The 15459-nt window shown below is 42.4% G+C and overlaps 1 protein-coding gene and 1 pseudogene across 2 annotated transcripts in view; both read right to left on the bottom strand.

Annotated features, from left to right (window-relative positions):
* LOC144811120 (small ribosomal subunit protein uS2 pseudogene) overlaps positions 1 to 4469 on the bottom strand; it is a 47244-nt pseudogene extending 42775 nt beyond the window's left edge.
* Positions 1 to 15459, bottom strand: part of TESPA1 (thymocyte expressed, positive selection associated 1) — a 624465-nt gene that overhangs the window by 54368 nt on the left and 554638 nt on the right. The gene's annotated exons all lie outside the window — the stretch shown is intronic.

Here is a 15459-nt window from a genome sequence, read left to right as displayed (position 1 = left end):
TCAGGACACTACACCATATATTTAATAATTTCAAGTGGTTGGACAGAATGCAATGACAGTGAGCTGAAACTACCTTTCAAACTTCCAAATTCATATCTCTTCTTTCTTTAACCAAAGTTTTAAGGAACATTAGCATTTAAAGAGTTGTATGCATTTTTTTATGGATGATTGGTGTGTATGACATGATTCGGCCTAGCAGGAGTGATGTCTTCAAAATGGACACTGCAATTTGAATTTGCATTACATCTATATCGAGTAGTGAACTATTTCAATCTCACATCATTTTTTGGGGCAATATATGTGTTTATATTAGTTCAGTAACTTTTGCTAGAATAACTTATTTTGTGTATGTAGACAGTGCTGTGCCTAGTGTTACTTATTAGTAGTGCAATACTGTGCAGTTCCGTTTTTTTTCACAATATACATGATTGTTTTTTCTGCACTGTTCATCAATGATTATTTATACATACATTGTTTATGATGTACAAGTATAAAAGCTGAGAACAGCAAAAAACAGAACATTATGTGTTTCAAACAAATGTGTTTTAAAGTGTTACAGTTATGCACTGCTTTTATTTTCACATAAATATTTATTTTTCAGAAATTTGGACTTCACCGTGAAACTTTTAAATATGTCACAATAACATGTATTTCTGTTTTCAATGATTTCAATTTTTGGAGATATTTCAGTAACTAATGATTTATATAATTGTTATATTATATATAAATAGATACCTTAGGACTTATTGATGCATACACTAACATACCCTTGGCAACACTAATGCATCCAGTGACATGTTCACCCACTCATTTATGCACACACTGAGATACTCTGGGACTCACTAATACATACACTGACACACCCATGGACACACTGATTCATTAACTGACATACTAACTCACTCAGTCATACACACTATGACACACCCTAGGCATCACTCATACATACACTAGCACAACCATGGACACACTGATGCATTCTTTGACAAAATCACCCACTCACTCATATCCACACTGAGACACTCTGGACTAACTGGTGCATACAGTGAGCCACCCATGGATTCACTAATGAATTCACTAAAACACTCAAAGACTTCTACAGACACTGAGACAACCTAGGACTACCCAATACATACATTGACATACCCATGTATACACCGATCCATTCACTAACACATTCAGTTACTCATACACACCCTAAGACACTCAAGGACTAACTGATACATATACCAACACACCCATGATATCAATAATGCATTCACTAACACACCCACTCACTTGCTTTTACACACCCTGAGACAACCAAGGACTCCCTAACATATACACTGACACACCCATGAACACGCTAAAACATAAACTAACATACTCACACACCCCCTTGTATACACTGACACATCTTAGGACAAACGGATACAAACCCTGACACACTCATGCATACACTAATGAATTCACTAAAACACTCACACACTTACTTATAAACACCCTTAGAAACCCTAGGTCTCACTAATACATACACTGACACTCCCTTTGAAATACTAATACACCTACTGAATTACTGAGACACTTACTCATACACACACAAACACACCCCAACACTGACAGCTACGTATACTAAAACACCTATGCACTCACACTTAAACACCATATGAACAATACATAAATAAAATGAAAAACACAGCTCTTTTTTGACCAGTTCGTTAGGTTCTATAAAGAACCTTTATTTTTGTAACCGTTTTTATTAATTTAAATTTTTAATGGACTAATGTACCCAAAAAAACTTGCTAATGAACCATTTCAAAACCAGTTCAATGTCAACGGACACAATGTCAAGGTCAAAAATAGAGCCATTAAATGTGGATGGTAATAACCCCAAAAAAGTTTTCAAGGATGAGTATTAAAAGTGGGTAAATACTCAGCAACAGATGTTGTATTTAGTCCAACAGGCACATGGCATTGTAAACAATGTGTTCTCATGTGTGCCAAATTGGGGGCCATATCTGCCACCAAACAGTTCTGTCCCACCTGATACAGGTTAAGTTCTTGTTAGCTCCTCCCTCAAGCGGAGATCAGTGTCACCTGCTCGAGTCCTCCGTTGGAAAGGCGAACTACCAATCCCAGCATGCCTTAGGTTGCCGGGACCGCCGCCAAAGTGTGGAGAATGCAGGACCATCTGGCGGCTCGCTCCCACAGTGTCCCGCAATGCCTTCCACAATAGCGAGACTCCTTGTGTCCCCCGACTGCACCACCGCCACACTCCGGTATGTCTCTTCAACGGGGACAAGTGCGGCAGTGCGCCTCGCCCGTGGCAGAGTACCATGACTCCGACCCGCTTCTGTTCCTCCCGCTTGTGGTGGTGGGCTTGGTCCTATCCGATAACTCGGATTCAAAGAAAGTTTTGCCAAAGCACAACTGCGCCAGTGAGGACCAAGCCAACTTGCGTGCAGGGGCCCCTGTAGCACGCCGTTGGCTCGCGATGCAACAAATGTCCCAAACACCTTCAAAAGAAAGTCAGAGGGAATACTTCGGAGACTCTTTATTGCAGTTAAGGCAAAGGGGCGCGGGCGTGTGCATTTCGGCAGTGTGGCCTCTTCAGTGCCCAGCATGTAACAGAAAATGATCGCGCCGCCAAACAGTTCTGTCCCACCTGATACAGGTTAAGTTCTTGTTAGCTCCTCCCTCAAGCGGAGATCAGTGTCACCTGCTCGAGTCCTCTGTTGGAAAGGCGAACTACCAATCCCAGCATGCCGTAGGTTGCCGGGACCGCCGCCAAAGTGTAGAGAATGCAGGACCATCTGGCGGCTCGCTCCCACAGTGTCCCGCAATGCCTTCCACAATAGCGAGACTCCTTGTGTCCCAAAACTGCACCACCGCCACACTCCGGTATGTCTCTTCAACGGGGGCAAGTGCGGCAGTGTGCCTCGCCCGTGGCAGAGTACCATGACTCCGACCCGCTTCTGTTCCTCCCGCTTGTAGTGGTGGGCTTGGTCCTATCCGATAGCTCGGATTCAAAGAAAGTTATGCCAAAGCACAACTGCACCAGTGAGGTCCAAGCCAATATATATATATTTTATATCTCAGCAAGGTGGGAAGGCAAAGGCCGCCCATCAGGGGGCCTCACGACGTGGGTTGCTGCTCACCTGGGCTGTGTGGCTACACGGCTCCCATTTAACTCTGATGACATCCTTGCGGTCTTACTAACATGGCCAAACAAAGCTAACCTCCTGCTGGTCAATATCTATTCCAGGCCGACGGGAATGGCAAAAGAATCACCGACTTTTGATGAACTCTCGAACTTTTTATCTGATCTGTCGACTGATTCTTATTGTGTGGTGGGCGGGGATTTTAACTCTCCCTATGAGCCACTCCCCGGCATCCAGGAAGGGTTTCTATCTGAAGAAGAAGACAGGTGGGCAGTACCATGGGTGGATGTGCCATCCCCGAAAGCTTGGACCCCACTGGCACTGCAAATTACAGCCCTGACGTTAAGGTTTGGACTCAGAGCGTGTAATGGGCGAACCAAATCCGACAGACCAGGCAAAAACTTACAACCGTCGGGGAAGAGAGTCTCATTTGGACTATGTCCTGGTCCAATTAGTGAGGTGGTCAACAATACAGGATTTCAGGGTAATAGACAGGATGGACAGTGACCACAATGCCCTCGAGTTAGACCTTGTCCACCCAGCACCTCAGGCCCCACGGACCCATGCAGAAGGGAATCACCCCATGCTCCTCCTAGATAATAGTAGGAAAAGAATCAGGTGGGAGCAAATGGTCACAAATAAGGATAAACTCCCACTGTTTTATGCAGAGATTACTCCTATTCTGGAAATTGTTGGGGATCTTGACAGTGTGGCAAATAAAATAGATATAAGGAGCAAACTGTCTGATGCCCATGAGGAGCTAATAAAAGTGGCGGCACCCCACTTCACTTGCAATTTACGAAAGCCAAGGGAGAGGCTCCAAGGCAAAACACAATGGTACAATGCAGCCTGTAGACGGGCTAAAACAGAACTCCTCGGAGTAATTAAGGAGGGTACAGGAGGGGAACGCCTTAAGCAATGCAGGCAAGCGTACAAGAAGCTTCTTGCTCAGGCCAAAATAGAATGGGAGGAAAACCAGTGGGAAGAACTCACAAAGGCCCTAGCAATACAAGATCAACGCCTGTTCTGGAGGATTGTGAATGGGGGATCAGGGAGGCTACATTCGGCAGTGGAGCCTAATATAGCTCCTGGAGTGTGGCAGGACCATTTCCAGTCACTATATAGTGCTGAGTCCGGAGAACCTCCTGCGTTAATTGAACCGGAGAGGCTGGGTCCTCAGGCGGACCTAATAACACTGAGCGAGGTCACTGCTGCTATTTCAGGCCTGGCTTCGGGGAAGGCGCCTGGACTGGATGGGCTACCGGGAGACCTGTTCAAGCAGGAGCCCACCGTTTGGGCGCCTTACCTCGCTGCTCTTTTTAACGGCATCCTCGGTGGGATGGAAATCCCTAGTACTTGGCTGGGGGCTGAGGTGGTCCCGATTTTCAAAAAGGGATCCCCCCTCCTCCCAGCCAACTACAGACCGATCAGCCTGATAGACGTAGCACAGAAGCTGTTCGGCAGGGTTCTCCTGAATAGGCTACAGGAATGGATAGAGGAGGTGGGCGCCCTCAGTCCATATCAGGCAGGTTTTAGGAAAGGGGTATCGACCGTGGATCAGGTCTTCAGATTGAATCTGGTCTATTGGAGGACAGTGAGGTTCGAGGGCGGTAGTTTGTACACGATTTTCGTGGACCTACGGGCCGCCTTCGACCTCGTGCCCAGGGGAAAACTTTGGATCATCTTGGCAGGGATGGGCGTACCACCAGATATTTTATTGACCTTGCAGAGGCTGCACCATAATAATTATGCCCAGGTGAGGTGTGGGAGGTTGGGGGAACTGACTGATAGATTCCCCGTTGGCAGAGGGGTAAGACAGGGCTGTGTGCTGGCGCCGACCCTGTTTTGCCTCTTCGTCAACGGGGTAATCGCCCATCTTAACGCCACCAACTATACAGATGCCCCCAAATTAAATGGCAACAGTGTGCCCGCAATAATGTTTGCGGACGACACACTGTTGATCTCTAAAACACCCATGGGCATCCAAAGGATACTTGATGCCTTTGTGGCCTTCTGTCAGGACAGAGGGCTGGAAATCAATGCCACAAAAACCAAATATATGGTATTGAATCCGAGCCCCAAACAGCGCCCGAATCCCCAATTGGGAGCAGTGCGGCTGGAAAGAGTAGCCACGTTTGAATACCTCGGCGTGACGCTAAACGAAAATATGACCTGGGGGACTCATCAGAGCAGGGCTAACCTTAAATTAGTTCAAATTACCGGGGGTATATCCCGGATGATGACCGGTTCGACCTATCGCCCACTGGGGGCCTTAATCCAGATATATAAGGCCCAGGCCAGGGGGGCAATTTTGTATGGGGCCGAACTGTGGGGCCACATCCCTTGTCGGAACCTGTCTTCTACGGAAAATAGGTTTATTAGACAAATAACTGCACTTCCCCCTAGCACCCCACTCCTTCCTTTGAGGCTTGATCTAGGGCTACGGCCACTTGCCGATGAGATAAGTCTGGCGTAGGCTATGGAGCGGCGATGATCTCGCCGATTATAGGGCGGAACTGGCTGAACTATTAAAGCACCCTAAGGCGCTCAGTATTCCCTGGGTTCAAAACATCCAGTCAACTTGTATTGATCTGGGGCTCCCGGAATTGTGGACCGAACCAGCAAATGCAGCACCAGGAATCTCTAAGAGATCCCTGGTGAATCTGTATCACGAACACAAAAGGGCAAGGGTCTCAGCTACCCAGATAGAGGGGTCCCTTTCTTCCACATTCCTGCAAACCAAGGATCTATACAGATTTGAGAAGGCTTTCGATCCCATATATCCTATACTTACCAGAAAGTTATTTCTCCAGTGGAGATACGGCACATTGCCTTTTCGATCCTTTTCAAGCACCTGGTCACAAGTCCCTTCCACCAAGTACTGTCCTCTTTGCGTTGATAAAGTGGAAAATGATTTGCATGTGGTTTTTTTCTGCCCAGCCTACAAGGCAGCCAGAAAGCATTGGCTGCTCCCCTTGATTAAGAATCTGGGTGGCAGGGAATACACACCTATGTACAGGATTTCGCATAGTGCTGCACTAATGAACAACATAGTGCGCAAAAAATACAAAACAACATTAGACATCTCTAATGGATTCTTTTGTCAAAACATAGCACCAGAGAACAGATATTTGTCTGCGTTCTCAATAAATGGCACTCAAAAACAATTCTGTCGGTTAGCCCAGGGGTACAAGAACAGCCCGGGAGTATTCTCAGCGAGAGTAACAGAATTACTACAAACATATGACGACGAAGCATTATCTTATGTCGACGACATTTACTTAACAGATGATGACTTGGATACTCACTTGAAGAGAGTGAACACCATAATACTTGGGTTCGCAGCAGAGGGTTACAAATTCAACTTTAAAAAATCCAGAATTGCCCATCTGACAGTCCTGTTCTTAGGATATGAATTATCAAGTGAAGGCAAAAGCCTGGCTGACAATTTCCTAGAGAAATGTGCCGTACTCCAAGCACCTAGAACGCTAAAAAACCTACAGTCAATTCTAGGCTTCCTAAATTTCGGAAGAACATACATTGCAAATTACGCAGAAAGGGTCAAACCCCTTTATGATCTAATAAAACCAGATTTTAAAAGAACCAATTGGACTCAAATACACACAGAAATTCTGAGATCCTTACAAACAGACATGTTAATTAAAACAAAATTAGAAACACGTGATAACATACGCAATCTTGTGATTCGAGTCATCCCAGGAAGATGCGGATTCACATACCTGACCTCTAATGAGGGAGAAAAGGTACCAATTGCATTCAAATCACACTTGTACACAGAGGCTGAAAAGAAGTTCAGTATTAAAGAAAACATTGTTCATGCAGTTCAAACCGCAATAGCTAGAGAAAAAGATAAAGCTGACGGTAGGCGTATCACAGTCAGAACAGCAGAATCAGCCTTTGAGACACTAACAACACCGTGTAATTTACCAACAACAACATTGAATCCGGAATGGATACAATGGGTGAATTCAATTACAACGGACAAAGTATACTACTACTTTGATCCAGAACTAGAAGAATTAAAAAATCTAGAATATGAAAGAACATTCCCTCTGCCAATCGACATTCTGCCCTTACGACAATACGCCTGTGTAATCTATACAGACGGACATGCTCAACCCTCCGTTTGGGGAGAACAAGCATACAACCCCACATGTGAGATTACAAAAGAAGTGTGGCGCGGAGGTAAACTAAGACCTCTATTAACAAAAACACACTCAGTAGAAACTAATTCAGAACAACAGACTGAAATATTAGCATTGAAAATGGCGCTAGATAATGCGGATCGCGAATTCCGACACTTATAGTGTGCGATTCATATAACTGCGTCAAATCATATAACAACGATTTGCAGACATGGATTCAAAACGGTTACAAAGATGATACAGGTGCAACAATAAAGCAGAAACTGCTTTGGGAACAAATAGTTCTGTTACAAAAAGAACTACCAAAGACTCACGTGACACACTCACTGAGTCATCAGCGTGATGGCGTTCACGTTGCAGGGAATTCATTGGCTGAGACAGCCACAGCGGTAGCAACTAAATCGGCTTCCGTAGCTAGAAAAAAGCGTACATTAAAATACATTGACGGTGAAACAGTGCTGGCGGTGAAAACGTCATCAAAAGGCGACTGCTCAGCGCTACCGATCAACTATCCACTCAATTATACATACATAATCGATGCAAACTCCGTCCCTTTTGCTCGAATCCCTGGAGTGGGGGATAGAGTAATTCCAAACATGGACAGGAGAACCTTGTTAATTGCGGACGCACATATGGGTGAGGGTCTCGGACACCTCAAACTAAAAGATTCTCTGGAAGAATTACAATCAAGGTACTGGTGGCCAGGCATGAGCCTGCAGCATCACATTTTTGTAAGAAAATGCCCAAACTGCAACAGAGATCGCAGTGGCGAGAGAAACGGTATACTACCGTGGCGTTTCACTCCAGAAAAGATCAACAGTAAAAAGCAAAGCGTCCGATTAACATATACAGGCTAGTTTCCACTTATAATGTAGATCCACAGCACTCGGCTGACGTCTGGACTGTTATACAAAGATTTGCGAGTCTAAATGGCATATACGCTAGGAACATGCTACGTTTGACCAATGTTTTCACATTTAGCCCTCAAGCCTGTGGGGAAATATAGTCAAATGAGCATAGCACAGCGGGATTCTTCTCACTTCCTTCCTGAGGGATACGGGATGGTGTAAAGAAAAAACCAAGGCAGAAAGCAATCTATAACGGAAAGGGTATTAGGTTCGGGAGCTGGGTGGGTCAAACATCTAATAAGTGTCCAACGTAGTCTAAATAACCTGCCAAGAAATTCTCTGAAGGGATTCAGTCCGTACAAATTATTGTTTGGAACTAGGATGTTAGTCTTAGACCTCGACAGTCAGACTTCAGTGGTGAAGGAAAAAAGCTTTGATATCAAAGATCGTTTGGCTATTTTACAGGACTTAAACAAAACAAGAAAAGACCTGAGCAACATAAAGTTGAAGCAACAGCCAACAACCACTGAAGAACCACCACCTGTCCCAGCAAGACCTGTCTGGATTCCAAAAGTCGGGGATCTAGTCAGAGAAAAGATCGCGGTAAAGAAGGAATTTGGGCCTTCTTACAAAAAAGCAGTTCCTGTCTTGTCTATCAACGGGAAAAGATCAGTTGTACTACCGCCGCTTGCTGGTAAAAAGGAGAACCGAGTTGTATCCATCGACCTGGTAAAACCACATTCATGTGGCCGATAACAAATAGTAGGCCAAGTGGACTCCCGATAAGTAGCAGAACACCAAGGTTTGCTACCAATACAGAGGTCCTAACAAAGAGGCTAATCACATTCGAAACGCCTACAGAAGAACAACAAGGACTATGCAACAATGCAATGGAACTTAGACCTCTGAAAACCCAAATAAAAACATTTAGCAGAGACACACCAATCTACAATGAAGTAACAAACGAATATGCAAGAAACAGTAATCCTGAAGCAATTGGAACAATTGACAGAACTGCATCCGGCTACTTCATAAACTTCGATGATTCCTCTGAAGGCTTCAGTGAATCAAAAGCACAGCCATCAACAAAAACCTTTAAAGATAAAGCTAAAGAACTCTTTAAACAACTGAAAGAAACATATCTAATTTCTCCATGGATTGAATTTTGGGTGGGTTTTGGTGCATTTATCCTCATACTTTGGCTCATCATGGTACTAACTTTGGGACGCTTCATTGAGGGAAAATATGCTAAAATGGACACAGCAAGTCAGAAAATCAACTTGATCCTCAAACCACACACATCTTCACACGTCGAGAAAAGAGAACTTTCTTCAGTCAACTTCACAGCCAATCCTATACCGGGTGGGGTAGCATGGGACAACACTGACTACGAAATCTATGGTCCGGTTGAAATCCTGAAATATCCACACCAAATCAAGATCTCATTGAGTGACTTTGTAAAACCAAGCTCATTTGCTGATGATTGGGACTTTGAAAGTATAAATAACATGATGTCTGACTTAGTGATGTCTGCTAAATTTACAAAACATGATTATTTGCAGGGTTCGACAAATTATGATAGTATGTACTGTTACAACCACTATGGTAACCATTTTCTACATAGATCTGCACAACCTAGAAATGTTTTAAATTATAATCAATGGGAACATTGTGCAACCCCTCCAAAAGGAAGCTCAAGAACCGTTTATGACAAATATTCATACTTTTCAGGTTTTAACACAAGTAATGCTGAAACATTTTATTTCAAATTGTCAAATAAGACAGGGACAAAGACCATGATAACAAACACGAAATTGATATATTCAGACTCATTTTTTGAACAAATGAATACTTTTGGTTTTGATTATTGGGACAAAAATGTTGAAGTAAAAAGTGTTTGGGGTACAAAAGAATGGCAAGTACAAGGTATAGAATCTTTGTTTAGAGCCTGCATAATCCCAGAACAAATTATATTTTTAAATGACACTGTTCAACAAACTACCTGTCTTGGCTAAGCCAAAGTCAAAGACTTAAATAAACCGTCTATTCCAAAGCCAACAATGAACAGCAATAGCTCTACAGATGAAGAGATAGACGTAAACTATGTATTAAACCAAAACAGAACACATCCTGATTGGAAACAGTGGTTGATCTGGCCCACAGATACTAATAACTGTCAAGACAGATTCCTGAACAAAACACAGGGGTTCAAATTGACCAGGCCAGACCCTAGATATTCCCAAAGACAACACCCAGGAATAATAACCACCTACAGTGTGGGCAAATTATGCCTTCAATGGCTACAAACTTCCACACTGGCAGAAATTAAGCAACACCTAACTTTACTTACTGATGGTGCTGACTTGCGTGATTTCATTATGGGACCACGCAAACAGCGTCAAAAGCGTTTCATAGCAGCCTCTGTATATGCAGCCTACAACGAGGCCTGGAAGGTGACTCAAATTGAAACAGCAGAAAGAATACGGGAAATTGACCGTATTAATTTGGAAAAATCACTTTCTGTAGTGGACAATGGGTTAATGACTCTGTCCTCCAGAATTTTTTCTCTGGACAGCATTGTGTCTTCAGCAATCGACATAATATCGCAAGACTTACTGTTGTTACAACACGGTCAGTCTCAATTGCGTTCTATTGTACAGCTTGGCTGGACGTTACAAAATCTGCGTTCAGGCTATGTGCCTTGGCGTTTAATCAACACAACGTCACTATTCAATATCTTTAACCTTACTGATAAAAAAATCAGTATGGCACAGAAGGGTGCTGATTATACAATCCTGAGCATTGAGAAACTCGAGAGATTACCAGTGACAATGTCAGAACGACCTGTCAGTGAATGGATAATACATGGGATAATTAATATTCCAATATCTACCTTCAGGTTTCAATACTGCCAAAAATATATACAGGCTGGCATGTACGAAAAATCGGGGAAAGGGTACATTAAAACAACATGGAACTTGCCCTATTCACATACATGTGTCAGTAATAAAGGACAGAAAGTGTTTCTTAGTGGCAATAATTGTGCGATGTCACTAAGCGGTACACTTCTGTGTAATGGAATTAGTTTGCATGGAGCCTGTGAAGGGAATTCATATAACCTTTCATGTCACCAGCAAGGCGCACCTGCAACAGAGATAGAACCATTCTTTCAAAGACTCTATAATGGGAGTTACATTCTAATTGTAGATCGCAGATGTTGTAGTCTTATGCCCGGGACTCCTTATCTTGTAACTACGACTGCGAAGGTCAAGTGCTGTGGACGCTTATTGTTCCCCAGCTCCTTTCCAGACAGGGAGGCAAGGGCATGGCCCAAATTGAAAATTACTTCTATTCGAATAGATACTTTAAGCAGAATGAAAACAGTGCTTCTTCAGACGCCGACCAGGCTCACGTCATCAAAAGAAACGTATGATCTCCAAGTCGCAAGGACGACTGCAGAGATTCACTCATTGTTATCAACTAATTCCCCCATACATTTCGCTGAAATCCTGAATGAAATCTTAAATATTTCTGATACCAGTGGAGTCTCAAAGGTATTTAAGACAGTATTTTCGATGGCATTAACACCATTCAAAGCCATACTGGGTATTTTTCCAGATTTCGTCCATTCGATTTTTGGCGGACTTCCCCTCATTTTGGGACTAATTGCAGGAATCCTATTCTTGGTCCTAATTTTTCGTTATGGCAAACCGTGTCACAGACAAAACACCTGCGACAAGGGAAGAAACAATCCGAGCCATTGGATACCGGGACCGGATATCAAAAATCCAGGGACTATCCCGACTTAGAGACCTGAACATGACTTGGTTTCTATAATTTCGACCAATGTGGCATCTATGTGTTTTACCTGTATTAAGGTGCCTGCTATGCGGAGAAGAATGAGTGTTAGACACCTGTCTGACGCTACAATCGGATGCGCCAATGGATGCAGAGACATTGTTGAGTCCAATAAAGGCTCATGCTTTGTGCTGCCCTCAACGGCTACCAATCCTGATGACGGCATTCGTGGAAACTTCACCACTACGATTGAGGGGTAGTGGAGTTCAAGATGAAAGCAGCATCGATCAGGTACGACCTTCTGTCAGCAATACTAATCAAAACGTCAATGGAGACAATCATGCGCACGAATGCATGGTTACACCTTTTTCCAAGTTAGTGGAACTCTCCCAGGAAGCTGTTGACAGCTTTTTCGACAGTCTAAATGATATGATGTTCTCACCAGAGCAGAAATAGAGACTTTTGAGCAAGCTAGCACACGCCGTTCCCAACACCCTGAATTTGGCCTTCAACTTTAATAATAAAGTCACATGAACAATTTTCCCTCCAGTTCACGGACAGCAATTTTTTTCAGCAGCCCCAAAATATTTTTACGATTTTTTCGGGACACTTATCTTCTGCTTAAAGTAAGAACTATTCTTAGAGAACTAAAATTTCTATTTTTAGATACTTTATAGACATTAGCTGCCCGCTGGTATGTTCATAATTATTTTATTCTGTGATGGAATGGTCTCAAACCTTTTTTCTGTATTAAGAGCCATTTCATGTGTAAATTCTCATATACAAATTAGTGATAATGTATAGATATGCGTGATTACTTTAGCATTATTCTACAGCTTGAGTGCATATAATACATGTGACTGCTTTTTTCCGTATATTAGATAATTTCAAAATGCATTTATGTATTTTGGGGTGGTAAGGTATACACGATACTCTACAGTATGTTTTACTATGCCTAGATTCGTAAATATGTCCATAGTTAGCGTGGAGTGGGTGTGATGTATTCCTATAGGTTCTGTATCGATCCCCCTATTCCTGACCCTATTCTGGTTAACAAGTTAACTAGCTGCCATCCCATGATGCAGAAAACCCCCATGATGCAGAAACCGTTATCTGATTAAGCCACACTACGGCACAGGAACGTGTTATCTGATTAGGTCATAACGCTTGCCATCTAATTAGACAAGCGATATTCCTCCAGCCCCTGATAAGGCATACGGAGTTCTCAAAACAAATCAAACCTATGACAACCTGGGAAAAACCCTGCGGCCATTGTTTTGATTTCACCGAGAACTTCAGCAAAAGAATGTGCTAACGACCAGGTCGTATGACATCCTTATTGACGTATCTATGTCCATCCTTACGTCAATCTCGGCACCTTAAAGGTATAAATATTACCGATATTGCCCTATGCAAACACACGCGGTGGTGACGAGATCGGAGCAGCCAGACTTGCCGAAGCCCAGAGCAGAGCAGACCCCGCTGGCGCAGCCCCGCCTTCCTGACGCGCTGAGAACGTGACGCTGCTTTCTCCTGCCGAGAAATCCAGCTCCGGCGCTTCCGGGTAGCCCTCGCAGGCAGCCTGGAATATCGAGACCAGAGACGAGAGATACCATCCCTCATTCATCCTAAATTCCAGGTACAGAACTGAATAACCCCTCGCAGAGAATTTTTGAGTCAGTCACTTGGCAAAACAAACTTAAACTTAAACTGCTACTTTCTATTCCCGCCCACGTATTAGGCTTAGGTCAGGTACACTGGGGTAGGCGTAGTTAGAAACACCAGTTGAGTACGATTAGTCAAATGTATATGTGTATGTATCTATTTTATTCATTTTAAACCTTCATATGGCTTAGAAACCATATAAATGTTTTTACAGTATTATTTTATACTTCTGCTTTTAATGTATGCACTTTACTTAACCATAAGTATTGCAATAATATCGATCCATTTCTCTTGTATGAGAAAAGAGACTGATCAATAAATAACATCTTTTATTGAACACGCCCGTCTCTTCCTTTTCTCTACAATCTGGTGAGACTAAGAATGCACGTACTGACTGAGTAAAATAAATTGCCTTTTGTTTTCACACGACTCTAGAGATACACTCTTGATTAGGGGAGAGCAAAGTTGTCATGTTCTATGGTTGTCAGAAACTAAATCCCTTCTTGTCTATCCAGGGAGGTTCAACTCCTCCTTGCCTATTCGAGAAAGTTTCTAGTGAACTCTGAGCTAGCTGGCAAACCCAAAACTGTAAGTCTAATATCGACAGTAGTAGACCTAGTTAACGTCTGGTCTAGGCCTATACTATTGAAGGTATTATTCCAATGCGCAGAGCCTATTGGGATAATAGGAACTACACTACAATATTAGTTATTGATTAGTTAACTGAGTATTTGTATGGGAGTGTGAAAGTGTGTGTGGTTCGGTGGGGGGTGTGTGACTGTCCAAAGATGTGTGAATAGTTGATTCAGTAGATATATGAAGTTAAAACTACATGTTCTAACAGTTTGGGTGAGGGAATCTCTTTATGGGTGTGGTGATGAGCAAATATATTTCTCAAAGGTACAGGTCCAACAAACTTGAAAAATAAAAGGCAGTGTATGTGTCAGTTGTTGTTTATAAATAAGTATACATAAGACACAATGATTGTGTGAGTGACTGTATGGATAACTGTATACTTGTAATAATGATTTTATAATTCACTAAGTATGACTTACTATCTAAATGAATAGAAGAAGTGGTGTTTGTATAAGTGTTTTGCTAAGTAAATATGTAAGTATGATCCATTGTTTGCATAAGTGAGTAGGATGACTTCATATGTGAATAGGATGCGTGCTGTTGTTTAATGTCGATATAGATGTATAAGTATTTTTGATAGTGTTCTATTGTTCATTGACAGCATGTATGAGTGAATCCATAGGTAAGTGATTAGATGTGTGTATACATCTATGAATCACTGAGTGTATTTTTAGATACTTGTATTGCTGTGACAATGGATTTAAATATGATCCTCTGTATTTTACAAACAGTGATGAAAAATTGTAATAGTGTATGAAAAGGTGTATGTGATTGTCACGTGGAAGGTGTCATCAGTGATGTCATCAGTGATGTCATTTGAGATGTCATCAGTGATGTCACTGACCATGTCATGAATGATCTAATATGTGACATCATCAGCAGTGGATTGCGGGTGCGCAAAATATAGTTAGTACAACTAACTATATAGGAGCAATTTCATTGGTTTTGTATGAGTAAAATGTCCAGATAACTATAACACCACTAAAACTTATAGTTTTTTGAGTGAATTTCAAAGGTTTTTTAAAAACTAATTCCTAACTATATAGCTCCTGAAACCTATAGTTTTTTCAGTGAATTTCAAAGTTTTTTTTAAATGCTAATTCCTAACTATATAAGGCCTGAAACCAATGGTTTTTTCAGTGAATTTCAAAGGTTTTTTAAATGCTAATTCCTAACTATATAAGGCCTGAAACCTATGGTTTTTTC

Source organism: Lissotriton helveticus, chromosome 1_1 (assembly GCF_964261635.1).
Source record: "Lissotriton helveticus chromosome 1_1, aLisHel1.1, whole genome shotgun sequence".
NCBI classification, from domain to species: domain Eukaryota; kingdom Metazoa; phylum Chordata; class Amphibia; order Caudata; family Salamandridae; genus Lissotriton; species Lissotriton helveticus.
The sequence above is the reverse complement of the archived record's forward strand: the minus strand, read 5'-3'. Positions and strand labels throughout refer to the sequence as shown.